The sequence below is a fragment of the Nomascus leucogenys genome, chromosome 8 (assembly GCF_006542625.1).
Source record: "Nomascus leucogenys isolate Asia chromosome 8, Asia_NLE_v1, whole genome shotgun sequence".
In the NCBI taxonomy this organism is placed as follows: Eukaryota; Metazoa; Chordata; class Mammalia; order Primates; family Hylobatidae; genus Nomascus; species Nomascus leucogenys.
The window spans coordinates 73,112,106-73,129,913 of record NC_044388.1 but is presented as its reverse complement, the minus strand read 5'-3'; the positions used below and the strand labels follow the sequence as shown (position 1 = coordinate 73,129,913).

The 17,808-nt window shown below is 42.6% G+C and overlaps 1 protein-coding gene across 1 annotated transcript in view; it reads right to left on the bottom strand.

Moving 5' to 3' along the window:
• ACOT13 (acyl-CoA thioesterase 13) overlaps window positions 1-17,808 on the bottom strand; it is a 37,773-nt gene that overhangs the window by 19,480 nt on the left and 485 nt on the right. The gene's annotated exons all lie outside the window — the stretch shown is intronic.

The following is a 17,808-nucleotide window of genomic DNA, read 5'->3' as shown; positions in this document are numbered from 1 at the left end:
CGGTGGTACAATCATAGCTCACTGCAGCCTTGAAATCCTGGGCTCAAGGGATCCTCTTGCCTCAGCCTTCAGAGAAGAGGAGACCACAGGTACGCACTATCATGCCTGGAAAATTCTTAATTTTTTGTAGAGAAGGGGTCTTGCTATGTTGCCCAGGCTAGTCTCAAACTCCTAGCCTCAAGCAACCTTCCCACCTGGGCCTCCCAAAGCACTGGGATTACAGGCATGAGACCATGTCTGCTCGATTTAACACTTTTTAACGTTGATTACATGATAAACAATATCTTGGATATACTGTTACCTATATTACTAAAATTAATTTCACCTATTTCTTTTCACTTTTTAAAATGTGGCTATTTTATAATTTATAATTACAGATATCACTCACATTGTAGCTTACATTGTATTTCCACCAGATAGCGCTAATCTGGACACTTCAACCTTACTGCAACTTCTGGGAAACTCTGTATTTCTAGTTCAACGGGCATATCAGTCTTCTTGGAAGGCAAGTTACCATCACTGCCAACTTAGGCAAGGGTGTAGTTTATGACTATTCCAGTGTGTCTGTTCAAGGTATGAGGATTTTTTTAACCAGATACTCAAAGGCAATCCAACCCATGGCAAGATTATCACAAGAAGATACACACCCATGAAGTTGCTGAAATCTTACCAAGGAAAATGGCTACAGATTTTTAAGGAATTCAAACTTCCCCTTAGGCCAATACATCCTTTTCTGGATAACTTATCTTTCAAAGAGTTACTATCAAATAGTATGCCCTTGGATTTTATGCCATTTGCCATTTGAAAACATTAAATATATTTGTCTAAGTATTATTTCCTCTATTTTTCACAAAAGCCCTGAGAGATAGGGACGGTTATTATATACATTGTTACAATACAGCCTGAGAGTTGTGTTTCAGGAGGGGACCTATACATGACTGCAGCTGATTCTGTGTTTAAACTCCACTTCCAAATTTCCCAGTATTCTATCTTAATCAGAAAAACAGACATGCATGCATTAAAACATTTAGGAAACCCCCTAAACGTTCTTAGGTTAACTAACTCAAGAAGCTGACAATACCAAGGGCTTTTGTTTTTCAGGCTGTGGAAGAAAATATCTTGGGCCCCAAAATCACTAAGCTACAAGGAAAATTCAAGCTGGGAACTGCTTAGGGCAAACCTACCTCCCACTCTATTCAAAGTCATCCCTCCGCTCACTGAGATAAATGCATATCTGATTGCTTCCTTTAGAAAGGCTAATTAGAAACTCAAAAGAATGCAGCAGTTGGTCTCCCACCTACCTGTGACCTGGAAGCCCCCTCCCTGCTTTGAGTTGTCCTACCTTTCCAGACCGAACCAATGTTCATTTTACATATATTGACTGATGTTTCATGTCTCCTAAAATGTATTAAACCAAGCTGTGATCTGACCACCTTGGGCACGTCATCGGAACCAACCTTGGCAAAATAAACTTAATTTTTTTTTTTTTGAGAGAGACAGTCTCACTCTGTCCACCCAGGTTGGAGTGCAGTAGCACAATCTCGGCTCACTGCAACCTCCGCCTCTTGGTGCAAGCGATTTTCATGTCTCAGCCTCCTGAGTAGCTGGGATTACAGGCATTTGCCACCACACCTGGCTAATTTTTGTATTTTGGTAGAGACAGGGTTTCACCATGTTGGCCAGGCTGGTCTTGAACTCCTGACCTCAGATGATCTGCCTGCCTTGGCCTCCCAAAGTGCTGGGATTACAGGCGTGAACCACCGGGCCCAACTGGCAAAATAAACTTTCTAAATTAACTGAGACCTGTCTCAAATTTTCGGGGTTCACATTTGGTAACCATAAAGGGATTCTGAGTGGAGGTGCCCCTGACCTTTGACAAATCTCCTATCAGTGCTTGGTACCAGCATGAGCTAACTTTATGGCTCAAACTGACAGACAGGACTAGCTGGATTTCCTAGGCCAACTAAGAATCCCTAAGCCTAGCTGGGAAGGTGACCACATCCACCTTTAAACACGGGGCTTGCAACTTAGCTCACACCCAACCAATCAGAGAGCTCACTAAAATGCTAATTAGGCAAAAACAGGGGACAAGGAAATAGCCAATCATCTATTGCCTGAGAGCACAGCGGGAGGGACAAGGATCAGGATACAAACCCAAGCATTTGAGCTGGCAACAGCGACCCTCTTTGGGTCCCCTCCCTTTGTATGGGAGCTCTGTTTTCACTCTATTTCACTCTATTAAATCTTGCAACTGCACTCTTCTGGTCCATGTTTGTTACGGCTCAAGCTGAGCTTTCGCTCGCCATCCACCACTGCTGTTTGCTGCCATCGCAGACCCGCCACTGACTCCCATCCCTCCGGATCCAGCAGGGTGTCCACTGTGCTCCAGATCCAGCGAGGCGCCCATTGCCACTCCTGATCAGGCTAAAGGCTTGCCATTGTTCCTGCACAGCTAAGTGCCTGGGTTCATCCTAATCGAGCTGAACACTAGTCACTGGGTTCCACGGTTCTCTTCCGTGACCCATGTCTTCTAACAGAGCTATAACATTCACCGCATGGCCCAAGATTCCATTCCTTGGAATCTGTGAGGTCGAGAACCCCAGGTAAGAGAACACGAGGCTTGCCACCATCTTGAAAGTGGCCTGCCACCATTTTGTAAGTGGCCCACCACCATCTTGGGAGCTCTGGAAGCAAGGACCCCTGGTAACATTTTGGCGACCACGAAGGGACATCCAAAGCGATGAGTAATATTGGACCACTTTCGCTTGTTATTCTGTCCTATCCTTCCTTAGAATTGGAGGAAAATACTGGGCATCTGTCGGCCAGTTACAAACGATTAGCGTGGCCACCGGACTTAAGACTCAGGTGTGAGGCTATCTGGGGAAGGGCTTTCTAACAACCCCCAGCCCTTCTGGGTTGGGGACGTTGGTCTGCTTGGAGCCAGCTTCCACTTTCAATTTTCTTGGGGAAGCCGAGGGCTGATTAGAGGCAGAAAGCTGTTGTCCCGAACTCCCGGCATTAGCCTGTTGAGATCATGGCGCAGCCAGAAGTCTCTACTCAACAGTCGCCCATGCGTGCGCCCCTACCTTTCCTTCTGACCCATACCTCATGGGTCCTGACCACGACTTTCTTTAAAGTGTAGCCCCAAAATTCTCCTTACCTTTGAATCTACTTCCTCTGATCCCTGCCTCCTAGGTACTAATGGTTCACACTTTAATTTCCTCTAGCAAGTTGTATCTCCAAAGGGATCTAGGGAGGCTCTGCGTTGTGTCCTTAGGCACCTGGGCTGTAACCCAGGGAGTCTTATCCCTCGTGTGCCTCCCAATTTAGGTATGCAGCTCTCGACATGGGCAGTTATGTGGGACCCGTTCCCCACCACCCTTGCCAGGGCCCCAAGTTTGTAATGGCTAAGAGAGATGGAGAGAGACAGAGAGATGGAGAGAGAGACGGAGTGAGAGACAAAGACGGAGTCGAAGAGAAAAAGAAAGAAAAGATAGGAATAGTAAAAAAAAAAAAAGTGTGCCCTATTTCTTTAAAAGCCAGGGTAAATTTAAAACCTGTAATTGATAATTGAAGGTCTTCTCCGTGACTCTATAACACTCCAATACCACTGTTGTCAATGTAAATAAGGGCATAGCCCAAAAGCACTGAGGCCACTGGCAACCTGTAGCTTTCCTATAAAAAATCCTTAACCCAGTAACCCGCGGATGGGCCAAATGCATTCAGTCGGTAGCGGCAACTGCTTTGCTAAAAGTAGAAAAGTAACTTTTAGAGGAAACCTCATTGTGAGCACACCTCACCAGTTAAATTATTCTAAGTCAAAAAAAAGGAAAAAGGTAGCTTACTAAATCAAAAATCTTAAAGTATGGGGCTACTATGTTAGAAAAGGGTAATGTAACCCCAACCACTGATAATTCCCCTAACCCAGCAGATTTCCTAACAAAGGATTTAAATCTTAATTACCATACAAAGGTCCGACCAGACCTAGGAGGAACTCCCTTCAGGACAGGATGATAGATGGTTCCTCCCAGGTGATTGAGGGAAAAAACCAAGTAGGTATTCAGAAACTGATACAGAGACTCCTGTGGAAGCAGAGTTAGAAAAATTGCCTAATAATTGGTCTCCTCAAACGTGCGAGCTGTTTGCACTCAGCCAAGCCCATACTTACATAATCAAAAGACTATCTCAAACCTGACTCAAAAGGTTCGCTACACCTCTCTGAAACGAATTTGCATAAGACTGTTGTTTATGGGAATGCATCTTGATGGGGCAGCTGGGTTGTTATGAAATACCCAGGAACCCAGCCCAGCTCTAGGACTCACCCCTGAGCACAAAGGCAATGTTGGGCACGCTGGTAAAGAACCACTAGAATCCAGCAGCCCAGACCCCTTTCTTTGTGGTCAAGAGAGGTGGGAAAATAGGTGCAGGACTGCTACATCGGTGAGCGTAACTAATCCTATAAGCAGAGGTCCGTGGGTGGTTAGGCACCCTGGAAAAGAATAAGTATTAGGCCCTTAGAGGATGCTTTAGGACTAACTCATCGGGAAATGACTAGGGGTGCTGGCATCCCTATGTTCTTTTTTCAGATGGGTAATGTTCCCCCAACCCCAAGGCAAAAACGCCCTTAAGATGTATTCTGGAGAATAAGGAGCAATTTGACCCTCAGATGCTAAGAAAGAAATGACTTATATTCTTCTGCAGTACCTCCTGGCCACAATATCCTCTTCACGGGGGAGAAACCTGGCCTCCTGAGGGAAGTATAAATTATAACACCATCTTACAGCTAGACCTCTTCTGTAGAAAGGAGGGCAAATGGAGTGAAGTGCCATATGTGCAAACTTTCTTTTCATTAAGAGACAACTCGCAATTATGTAAAAAGTGTGGTTTATGCCCTACAGGAAGCCCTCAGAGTCTACCTCCCTATCCCAGCATCCCCCCAACTCCTTCCCCAACTAATAAGGACCCCCTTTTACCCAAAGGTCCAAAGGAGATAGACAAAGGGATAAACAATGAACCAAACAGTGCCAATATTCCCCGATTATGCCCCCTCCAAGCAGTGGGAGGAGCAGAATTCGGCCCAGCCAGAGTGCATGTACCTTTTTCTCTCTCAGACTTAAAGCAAATTAAAATAGACCTAGGTAAATTATCAGATAACCCTGATGGCTATATTGATGTTTTACAAGGGTTAGAACAATCTTTTGATCTGACATGGAGAGAAAATGTTACTGCTAAATCATACACTAACCCCAAATGAGAGAAGTGCCGCCATAACTGCAGCCCGAGAGTTTGGTGATCTCTGGTATCTCAGTCAGGTCAATGATAGGATGACAACAGAGGAGAGAGAACGATTCCCCACAGGCCAGCAGGCAGTTCCCAGTGTAGACCCTCATTGGGACACAGAATCAGAACATGCCGCAGACATTTGCTAACTTGTGTGCTAGGACTAAGGAAAACTAGGAACAAGCCTATGAATTATTCAATGATGTCCACTATAACACAGGGAAAGGAAGAAAATCCTACTGTCTTTCTGGTGAGCCTAAGTGAGACATTGAGGAAGCATACCTCTCTGTCACCTGACTCTATTGAAGGCCAACTAATCTTAAAGGATAAGTTTATCACTCAGTCACCTGCAGACATTAGAAAAAAACTTCAAAAGTCCACCTTAGGCTCGGAGCAAAACTTGGACCCTATTGAACTTGGCAATCTCGGTTTTTTATAATAGAGATCAGGAGGAGAAGGCAGAACGGGACAAACGGGATAAAAAAAAGGCCACCGCTTTAGTCATGGCCCTTAGGCAAGTGGACTTTGGAAGCTCTGGAAAAGGAAAAAGCTGGGCAAATCAAATGCCTGATAGGGCTTGCTTCCAGTGTAGACTACAAGGACACTTTAAAAAAGATTGTCCAAGTAGAAGTAAGCCGCCCCCTTGTCCATGCCCCTTATGTCAAGGGAATCACTGGAAGGCCCATTGCCCCAGGGGATGAAGGTCCTCTGAGTCAGAGGCCAATAACCAGATGATCCAGCAGCAGGACTAAGGGTGTCCAGGGCAAGCGCCAGCCCATGCCATCACCCTCACAGGGCCCGGTATGCTTGACCATTGAGGGCCAGGAGGTTAACTGTCACCTGGACACTGGCATGGCCTTCTCAGTCTTACTCTCCTGTCCCAGACAACTCTCCTCCAGATCTGTCACTATCTGAAGGGTCCTAGGACAGCCTAGATACTTCTCCCAGCCACTAAGTTGTGACTGGGGAACTTTACTCTTTTCACATGCTTTTCTAATTATGCCTCAAAGCCCCACTCCCTTGTTAGGGAGAGACATTCTAGCAAAAGCAGGGGCCATTATATATCTGAACATAGGAGAAGGAACACCTGTTGTTGTCTCCTGCTTGAGGAGGGAATTAATCCTGAAGTCTGGGCAACAGAAGGACAGTATGGACGAGCAAAGAATGCCCATCCTATTCAAGTTAAATTAAAGGATTCCACCTCCTTTCCCTACCAAAGGCAGTACCCCTTAGACCCGAGGCCCAACAAGGACTCCGAAAGACTGTTAAGGACCTAAAAGCCCAAGGCCTAGTAAAACCATGCGATAGCCCCTGCAATCCTCCAATTTTAGGAGTACAGAAACCTAATGGACAGTGGAGGTTAGTGCAAGATGTCATGATTATCAATGAGGCTGTTCTTCCTCTATACCCAGCTGTACCTAACCCTTATACTCTGCTTTCCCAAAAACCACAGAAAGCAGAGTGGTTTACAGTCCTGGACCGTAAGGATGCCTTTTTCTGCAACCCTGTACACCCTGACTCTCAATTCTTGTTTGCCTTTGAAGATCCTTCGAACCCAACGTCTCAACTCACCTGGACTGTTTCACCCCAAGGGTTCAAGGATAGCCCCCATCTATTTGGCCAGGCATTAGCCCAAGACTTGAGCCAATTCTCATACCTGGACACTCTCGTCCTTCGGTACGGGGATGATTTAATTTTAGCCAACCGATCAGAAACCTTGTGCCATCAAGCCACCCAAGCACTCTTAAATTTCCTTGCTACCTGTGGCTACAAGGTTTCCAAACAAAAGGCTCAGCTCTGCTCACAGCAGGTTAAATACTTAGGGCTAAAATTATCCAAAGGCACCAGGGCCCTCAGTGAGGAACGTATCCAGCCTATACTGGCTTATCCTCATCCCAAAACCCTAAAGCAACTAAGAGTGTTCCTTGGCATAACAAGCTTCTGCCGAATATGGATTCCCAGGTACAGCGAAATAGCCAGGCCATTATACACACTAATTAAGGAAACTCAGAAAGCCAATACCCATTTAGTAAGATGGACACCTGAAGCAGAAGCAGCTTTCCAGGCCCTAAAGAAGGCCCTAACCCAAGCCCCAGTGGTAAGCTTGCCAATGGGGCTAGACTTTTCTTTATATGTCACAGAAGAAACAGGAATAGCTCTAGGAGTCCTTATACAGGTCTGAGGGACCAGCTTGCAACCCGTGGCATACCTGAGTAAGGAAATTGATGTAGTGGCAAAGGGTTGGCCTCATTGTTTATGGGTAGTGGCAGCAGTAGCAGTCAGTATGTGAAGCAGTTAAAATAATACAGGGAAGAGATCTTACTGTGTGAACATCTCATGATGTGAACGGCATACTCACTGCTAAAGGAGACTTGTAGCTGTCAGACAACCGTTTACTTAAATATCAGGTTCTATTACTTGAAGGGCCAGTGCTGTGACTGCGCACTTGTGCAACTCTTAACACAGCCACATTTCTTCCAGACAATGACGAAAAGATAGAACATAACTGTCAACAAGTAATTGCTCAAACCTATGCCAGTCGAGGGGACGTTTTAGGGGTTCCCTTGACTGATCCCAACCTTAACTTGTATACTGATGGAAGTTACTTTGCAGAAAAAGGACTTTGAAAAGCGGGGTATGCAGTGGTCAGTGATAATGGAATACTTGAAACTAATCCCCTCACTCCAGGAACTAGTGCTCAGCTTGCAGAATTAATAGCCCTCACTCGGGCACTAGAATTAGGAGAAAGGAAAAGGGTAAATGTATATACAGACTCTAAGTATGCTTACCTAGTTCTCCATGCCCATGCAGCAATATGGAGAGAGGGGAATTCCAAACTTCCGAGGGAACACCTATCAAACATCAGGAAGCCATTAGGAGATTACTATTGGCTGTACAGAAACCTAAAGAGGTGGCAATCTTACACTGCCAGAGTCACCAGAAAGGAAAGAGAAATAGAAAGGAACTGCCAAGCGGATATTGAAGCCAAAAGAGCAGCAAGGCATGATCCTCCATTAGAAATGCTTATAGAAGGACCCCCAGTCCTTCTATAATTGTCCCTGTTTGTAGATGACATGATTGTATATTTAGAAAACGCCATCATCTCAGCCCAAAATCTCCTTAAGCTGATAAGCAACTTCAGCAAAGTCTCAGGATACAAAATCAATGTGCAAAAATCACAAGCATTCCTATACACCAATAACAGACAAACAGAGAGCCAAATCATGAGTGAACTCCCATTCACAATTGCTTCAAAGAGAATAAAATACCTAGGAATCCAACTTACAAGGGATGTGAAGGATCTCTTCAAGGAGAACTACAAACCAATGCTCAACAAAATAAAAGAGGACACAAACAAATGGAAGAACATTCCATGCTCATGGACAGGAAGAATCAATATCATGAAAATGGCTATACCATAGGTAATTCATAGATTCAATGCCATCCCCATCAAGCTACCAATGGCTTTCTTCACAGAATTGGAAAAAACTACTTTAAAGTTCATATGGAACCAAAAAAGAGCCTGCATCGCCAAGACAATCCTAAGCCAAAAGAACAAAGCTGGAGGCATCACGCTACCTGACTTCAAACTATACTACAAGGCTACAGTAACCAAAACAGCATGGTACTGGTACCAAAACAGAGATATAGACCAATGGAACAGAACAGAGCCCTCAGAAATAATACCACACATCTACAACCATCTGATCTTTGACAAACCTGACAAAAACAAGAAATGGGGAAAGGATTCCCTTTTAATAAATGGTGCTGGGAAAACTGGCTAGCCATATGTAGAAAGCTGAAACTGGAACCCTTTCTTACACCTTATACAAAACTTAATTCAAGATGGATTAAAGACTTAAATATTAGGCTTAAAACCATAAAAACCCCAGAAGAAAACCTAGACAATACCATTCAGGACATAGGCATGGGCAAGGACTTCATGTCTAAAAACACCAAAAGCAATGGCAACAAAAGCCAAAATTGACAAATGGGATCGAATTAAACTAAAGAGCTTCTGCACAGCAAAAGAAACTACCATTAGAGTGAACAGGCAACCTACAGAATGGGAGAAAATGTTTACAATCTACCCATCTGACAAAGGGCTAATATCCAGAATCTATAAAGAACTTAAACAAATTTACAAGAAAGAATCAAACAACCCCATCAAAAAGTGGGCAAAGGATATGAACAGATATTTCTCAAAATAAGACATTTATGCAGCCAACAGACACATGAAAAAATGCTCATCATCACTGGCCATCAGAGAAATGCAAATCAAAACCACAATGAGATACCATATCACACCAGTTAGAATGGCGATCATTAAAAAGTCAGGAAACAACAGGTGCTGGACAGGATGTGGAGAAATAGGAACACTTTTACACTGTTGGTGGGACTGTAAACTAGTTCAACCATTGTGGAAGTCAGTGTGGCGATTCCTCAGGGATCTAGAACTAGAAATACCATTTTACCCAGCCATCCCATTACTGGGTATATACCCACAGGATTATAAATCATGCTGCTGTAAAGACACACGCACATGTATGTTTATTGCGGCACTATTCACAATAGCAAAGACTTGGAACGAACCCAAATGTCCATCAATGATAGACTGGAATAAGAAAATGTGGCACATATACACCATGGAATACTATGCAGCCATAAAAAAGGATGAGTTCATGTCCTTTGTAGGGACATGGATGAAGCTGGAAACCATCATTCTCAGCAAACTATCACAAGGACACAAAACCAAACACCGCATGTTCTCACTCATAGTTGGGAATTGAACAATGAGAACACTTGGACACAGGGTGGGGAACATCGCACACCAGGGCCTGTCGTGGGGTGGGGGGAGGGGGGAGGGATAGCATTAGGTGATATATCTAATGTAAATGATGAGTTAATGGGTGCAGCACACCAACATGGCACATGTATACATATGTAACAAACCTGTACGTTGTGCACATGTACCCTAGAACTTATAATAAGAAAATAAAAAAACAGTTGAACTCTAGGGCTGGGTGCACTGACTCATGCCTGTAATCCCAGCACTTTGGGAGGCCAAGGCAGTCAGATCACTTGAGGTCAGGAGTTTGAGACTAGCTTGGCCAACATGGTGAAACCCTATCTCTACTAAAAATACAAAAAATAAAAATTAGCCAGGCATGGTGGCAGGCGCCTGTAATCCCACCTACTCAGGAGGCTGACACAGGAGAATAACTTGAACACAGGAGGCAGATGCTGCAGTGAGCTGAAATCACACAACTGCACTCCAGCCTGGGTGACAGAATGAGACTCTATCTCAAAAAAAAAAAAAAAAAAAGGTGAACAAGTGTTGTCTAATTCAAAGCTTATTTAGGCCAGGGGCAGTGGCTCATGCCTGCAATCCCAGCACTTTGGGACGCTGTGGCATGCAGATCACTTGAAGTCAGTTCAAGACCAGCCTGATCAACATGGTGAAACCCTGTCCCTACTATAAATACAAAATTAGTTGGGCATTGTGGTGCACCTGTAATCACAGCTACTTGAGAGGCTGAGGCAGGAGAATCACTTGAACCCAGGAGGTGGAGGTTGCAGTGAGCCAAGATTGGGCCATTGCGTTCCAGCCTGGGTGCCAGAGCAAGACTCTGTCTCAGATAAAAAACAAACAAACAAAAAAACCCACAAAACTTATTTAAAGGTTATGTATACAACAAGGTAAAGGAATCAGGAAATGAGAGAGATGTTGTAAAGGAAGTTATAAAACATAAATTTTTTTGTGTGTGGTAAGAAAGCTTAAAAGAGAAATAATTTTATATGAGAAAGAATACTGTATGGTAAATTTAGTCCTAAGATAAAAGTTCAAGCATGTCATGAATGGTCTGTGTAAGTCACAATAAGAGGATTTGTTTTTAAAAAATTGTATATGATCATGTTGTTTACAATTAAAAGGAAATTATAATGCTCTTTCTAGAGACTGGGCTTTATGTTAAAAAAACAAAGACACATATACACTAAATTGTTGGTTGGAAAAATAAAATTTTCTTAAGGGGTTAACTTACTCTTAATAAATTATAAGAGAATTTGCCTGTAAATGGTGGCTTCTGCCTGTAATCCCAGCACTTTGGGAGGCCAAGACAGGCAGATCATTTGAGGTCAGGGGTTGTAGACCAGCCTGGCCAATGTAGTGACACCTCGTCTCTAACAAAAATACAAAAATTAGCCAGGCATGTTGGCATGTGCCTGTAGTCCCAGCTACTTGGCAGGCTGAGGCACAAGAATTGCTTGAACCCGAGAGGCAGAGACTGCAGTGAGCTGAGATTGCACCAATGCACTCCAAACTGGGCAATAGAGCGAGACTGTATCTCAAAAAAAAAAAAAAAAAAATTATAAGAGAATTTAATGTTTTTTTAAAAACTGAAAGTCCAATTTTATTGCATCTTGCTGTTTTTTTTCAGCTTTCCCTCCCCTTTAAAAAGGCATGTTGTCTTAAAGGTCTAAAGGAAGTGTTTTCTTCCAACATAATGTTCTGTGCATTGCAGAAGGTCTTTTCTTTTGCTTTTTGGTAACTGACCTAACACAGTTTACATTTTGTTGAAATAATTCCTATGTTTAGGAAAAAACTGAGATTGAAAAAAATTTTTTTAATTAACATGATTACAACTGGGTATTTTCCTGTATGTGCTTTTAAAGTCCTTGTGACATTAGGTTACAGGGCTTTGACTCCTGCATCTAAAAAGGACACCAAGTTCTCCTAAATCTTAAACACTGACAGCAATTGAAGCTGTCATCTTCAGGCCCTGTAGAAGATGCCAATCAAAATAAACTGCATTCCTGAGATACAGGGCCAGAAATGAAAGGCATTCAACTCCTCAAGGCCCAGAGACTATCGAAGAAGAGGTGGGCACGTGAGAATGTAAGGTCCAAATTTGAAAGATAAAATAAGTTCGGTTTCTCTATAAATTAATCATGAATGTCAAAGGCACAATGATGTAAGATCAGCTTATGGGTCCCTGTAATCAGATTAACAAGGTTTTCTTGACACATTAACCGACTCCTTAATAAAGGTTATAAACGCTTATGGAAGTTATATCTTTTGTTTTTTTTTTTTTCAAGACAGAGTCTCGCTCTGTCACCCAGGCTGGAACCGCAGTGGCTCAATCTCAGCTCACTGTAACCTCCGCCTCCTGGCTCCAAGCAATTCTCCTGCCTCAGCCTCCTGAGTAGCTGGGACTACAGACGCGTGCCAACACGCTCAGCTAATTTTTGTATTTTTAGTAGAGACGGGGTTTCACCATGTTGGCCAGGATGGTCTTGATCTCCTGACCTCCTCATCCACCCACCTCGGCCTCCCAAAGTGCTGGGATTACAGGCGTGAGCCACCACACCCAGTTAGAAGTTATATCTTATGGTCACGTTTAAAATTTTATAGATTGTTTATAAAATTTTGAAAACAAATTTAATTAGCTTCATGCTGTTTTTATTAAGGCTTATTGTTTGGAAAGTTAAGTCTCCTCTCTCAAAGAATGAAGGTTTTCACCTTTTTATGAAATCCTTGAGTTATCACTTTGGTTAAATGAATGATTTATTTTATAATGACCTGTGATCCTATTTTTGTGATATCAGGTGTTTTAAACATTTGATATTTGACAAACTTTCCAAAATCAAATTACAAATTATGTCTTTTTCTGACCTAATTAGTCCTTTAAGATATTAGGTTCCCTAAAGTCCAAAAATGGCATAATTTGGCTTATTTGGTACAAAAATTACACAGGAAGCATTGTCAAATCTGCAACAGTGTTTGGCTTTGAGATGTATTTGTATAAATATGTTATTGGTATGTGTTCCAAAATTCTGGGAAATTCCTGTAATTCTGATATGACCTAGTGTACATTATCAGTAATAATCATCGTTATGTTAAAATTATTGTGTGCTACAGAGGAGAGGTAACAAATTTCCTTGTCAATTGTGTCTTTGACTATGGCTGCCCTAAAACTTTTAGTCATCCACACACAATTGTTGTGTTGTTTTGGTCCTCTTTAGAAAGTGTTTTTTTTGTTGTTGTTGCTGTTGTTGTTTTTTGAGATTCATTAAGTGTTTTATTCTTGATAATGTTTTCTTTGTTAAATTTGTTTTTTTTTAATTATACTTTAAGTTCTAGGGTACATGTGCACAATGTGCAGGTTTGTTACATATGTATACATGTGCCATGTTGGTTTGCTGCACCCATTAATTTGTCATTTACATTAGGTATTTCCCCAGTGCTATCCCTCCCCCATTCCTCCACCCCACAACAGGCACCAGTGTGTGATGTTCCCCGCCCTGTGTCCAAGTGTTCTCATTGTTCAATTCCCAACTATGAGTGAGAACATGCGGTGTTTGGTTTTGTGTCCTTGCGATAGTTTGCTGAGAATGATGGTTTCCAGCTTCATCCACGTCCCTACAAAGGACATGAACTCATCCTTTTTTATGGCTGCATAGTATTCCATGGTGTATATGTGTCATTTTTTCTTAATCCAGTCTATCATTGATGGACATTTGGGTTGGTTCCAAGTCTTTGCTATGGTGAATAGTGCTGCAATAAACATAGGTGTGCATGTGTCTTTATCGTAGCATGATTTATAATCCTGTGGGTATATACCCAGTAATGGGATGGCTGGGTCAAATGGTATTTCTAGTTCTAGATCCTTGAGGAATCGCCACAGTGTCTTCCACAATGGTTGACCTAGTTTACACTCTCACCAACAGTGTAAAAACGTAACTATTCCTCCACATCCTCTCCAGCACCTGTTGTTTCTTCTTGAATACAGGTCTCCAATAACTTTGGAAATTGTTAGATGAGAATAGAGGAAAAACTTTCAGAACTCACAGAGAGGTAAAATGCTCATGAATATCAAGCAGAATAGGAATTAACTACGTGGACTGAACTAATCTTTTTGACTTTTTGCTTAAAACATTGCTGATCTTTTGCTTTGTTTTTCAGAGTCTTGAAACTTTTCTTTTGAGATATTGACAGCTTTTAACAATTTAGTATACTCCGATCAACAAAATTTGGAGCATATTTGTTTCTCTCTACCTGATTTCTCCAGAATTTATAAACTATTTGTGAGTATTCTTAACTTGTGCCAATACAGTTATTTGCATACATGCAATAAGAATCTGTTTTCATTTATAACAGGACATAATTGGAGAAACTGATTATTTCACCAAGGCTTTGAGTGGAATGGTGTACTTTCCTTTAAGTAATCAAACCTGACTTATGGAGCCAATAAAAGCCCTTGGGAAAACCGGCCTTATACTTTACACAGTCCCTGTACAGGGTTTCTGATCTGTGCTAAGTAAAGAATGTCATTTTCTGACAGGTCCAGGAGCCCCTGGTTTATCATGGAACATCAAAAAGAGAGGAAATTCACCCTACTCATAGGTATTTGATGGTACAAATCCATGGCTGAGCTTGGCTTTAAAAAAATCTTGGCCGGGCGCAGTGGCTCACGCTTGTAATCCCAGCACTTTGGGAGGCCGAGGTGGGCAGATCACGAGGTCAGGAGATCGAGACCATCCTGGCTAACACGGTGAAACCCCGTCTCTACTAAAAGTACAAAAAATTAGCCGGGCGTGGTGGCGGGCGCCTGTAGTCCCAGCTACTCGGGAGGCTGAGGCAGGAGAATGGCACAAACCTGGGACGCGGAGCTTGCAGTGAGCTGAGATTGCGCCACTGCACTCCAGCCTGGGCGACAGAGCGAGACTCCGTCTCAAAAAAAAAAAAAAAATCTTATCTGAGATTCCATCTATGGAACAAAGTTCCTTAAAAGCCAATTTTTAAAAGCCTATGTGAAAAATAATTATTCTTGCTACACTTTATACAAATAATCTAGTCAAATATAATAAAGCAAATCAGTCCTACCATGATTTGTCTTTAGTAAAAATGGAAAACTGGAGAGAGAAAAATTATGTTTCAAAACTTATAGTCCACTTGTTGTTGGATACTAGCCTTGCCTAATTTTTTCAATTTTTATTATTTTCTACAGTTTAGGCTGAATTTGAATTTTTCCTGGCTACAAGTCTCCAAAATAATATTTTTAATTTTTTTCTTCTTTCTTTTGCTTTTTTTTCCTAACTAGGAGTCACTGAAAACAGCTGTGCTTTTGTAAAGCCCTGCAAACTGAAGCTAGACAACTTAAACTTCAGAAGAAAATAACAGCAACCTATTTACACACATAAGCCACTTTCATACCTGCCTACTGATGTATGGACTTCAGAATAATGTGGCCTATGTATATTTTCCAGGATTGGTCTTTTGTTTGTTGTTTTTCACCCTTTCTCCCCCTATTTTCTCTTCACAGGACGTGGGAGTTCACAGCCTTCTAAAAATTAGCTTTCTTAATAACTTGGAACTTACCTGTCTAGGAATAAACCATCCTAGCATGAGAGATCAGATGAAATCTGGGACCAAAGACTCATTTTTCTTCTAAAATGCTTTCCCCAAAAAATTTCTTTTAAAAAAAGAAAAGGGGGCAAATGTAAAGGAAAACATCTTGGGCCCCCAAATCACTAAGTTAAAAGGAAAATTCAAGCTAGGAACCGCTAAGGGCAAACCTGCCTCCCATTCTATTCAAAGTCATCCCTCTGCTCACTGAGATAAATGTGTATCTGACTGCCTCCTTAGGAAAGGTAAATCAGAAACTCAAAGAATGCAACCATTTGTCTCCCACCTACCTGTGACCTGGAAGCCCCCTTCCCGCTTCAAGTTGTCCCGCCTTTCCGAACCCAACCAGTGTTCATTTTACATATATTGATTGATGTCTTATATCTCTGTAAAACGTATAAAACCAAGCTGTGCTCTGACCACCTTGGGCACATGTTGTCAGGACCTCCTGAGGCTGTGTCACTGCGTGCGCATCCTCAACCTTGGCAAAATAAACTTTCTAAATTAACTGAGACCTGTCTCAAATTTTTGGGGTTCACAAGGTTTAGTTATAAATGCTTCTTATGGAACATGATTTTCTTACAAGCGAGGCAGGAGAATAGGATCTGGAGGCAGGGAACCTAGGGCTGTTTCATGCCAACTTCCTAGAACTAAACTGAAAGTATAACCCTAACTTTCCACACCAAGTAACAAAAGAACCAGAGGCTTCTCCCTTTCCAAACCCCCACCTTTTCTGTGTGGCAGATGGGAAACTGAAAGTACCTCTGATTGGTTGCAAAAAGCAAAATTACGCTAAGAAGTAAGTTATCCCTTAAAAAAAAAAATTATTCTTTCTGCAACCAATGAGATCTTCCCATAGGAGTGTAACTATGTAACTTCACTTCAGCCTCTGATTCCACGCCACATCTTCGTTTGCATATAAGTGCAACTTTGTAACTTCACTTTAGCCTCTGATTGGTTGCTTTTCACAGCCAATTGTGGGTCACCACTTCATTTACATGAGATGAGTACCAAGTGGCCAATAGGAGACTTCAATGGGGTATTAGGGCCCTTGAGCTGCTGCTCCACACCCCAAACACAAGGGTGTCCTTTCATTTTCAATAAATCTGTGCTTTTGGTGGGGCATGGTGGCTCATGCCTGTAATCCCAGCACTGTGGGAGGCCAAGGCAGGTGGAGCACCTGAGGTCAGCAGTTTGAGACCAGCCTGACCAACATGATGAAACTCTGTCTCTAATAAAAATACAGAATTAGCCAGGCTTGGTGGCGCATGCCTGTAATCATCCCAGCTACTTGGCAGGCTGAGGCATGAGAATCACCTGAACCTGGGAGGTGGAGGTTGCAGTGAGCCGAGATCGTGTCACTGCACTTCCGCCTGGGCAACAGAGCAAGACTCCATCTCAAAACAACAACAACAACAAACAAACACCTTCAAGGCCTGGCGTGGCAGCTCACACCAGTAATCCCAGCACTTTGGGAGGCGGAGGCAGGCGTTTCACCTGAGGTCGGGAGTTCGAGAGCAGCGTGACCAACATGGAGAAACCCTGTCTCTACTAAAAGTACAATATTAGTTGGGCATGGTGGCGCATGCCTGTAATCCCAGCCACTCGGGAGGCTGAGTGAGGCAGGAGAATCGTTTGAATCAGGGAGGTGGAGGTTGCAGTGAGCCGAGATCACGCCATTGCACTCCAGCGTAGGCAACAAGAGTGAAACCTCATCTTAAAAAAACAAAAACAAACAAACACCTTCAGGCTTTGTGAGTGCTGGTCTCAGAAAAGCACTCAGTCTTCCTCCAAGGGCTAACTTACTTCTTCAGGAGTTGCGTGCCTTTGAGAAATTTCCCAAACCGCTACAGAGGAACAACTTCTCCCTTAGTTCACCACTCTACCAAGCACTTGGCTTTTGTACCTTATTGCAATTATTTATCTTCTAATCCTCTAGAGCCTAGAGAATTAGACTGTAATGTGCCTTAAATGCAGAGGTTTCTCTTACTCTTCTCTGGAGCAATGCAGACGTTTGTTGGTTGAAGGATCAAACTCCAAAGTCCCTCCCAGCCTTGGAACTGAGGAATTCTGTCTCCACGAGTCATAACCATACTTATCTATGTTTAGATAGAGAACTT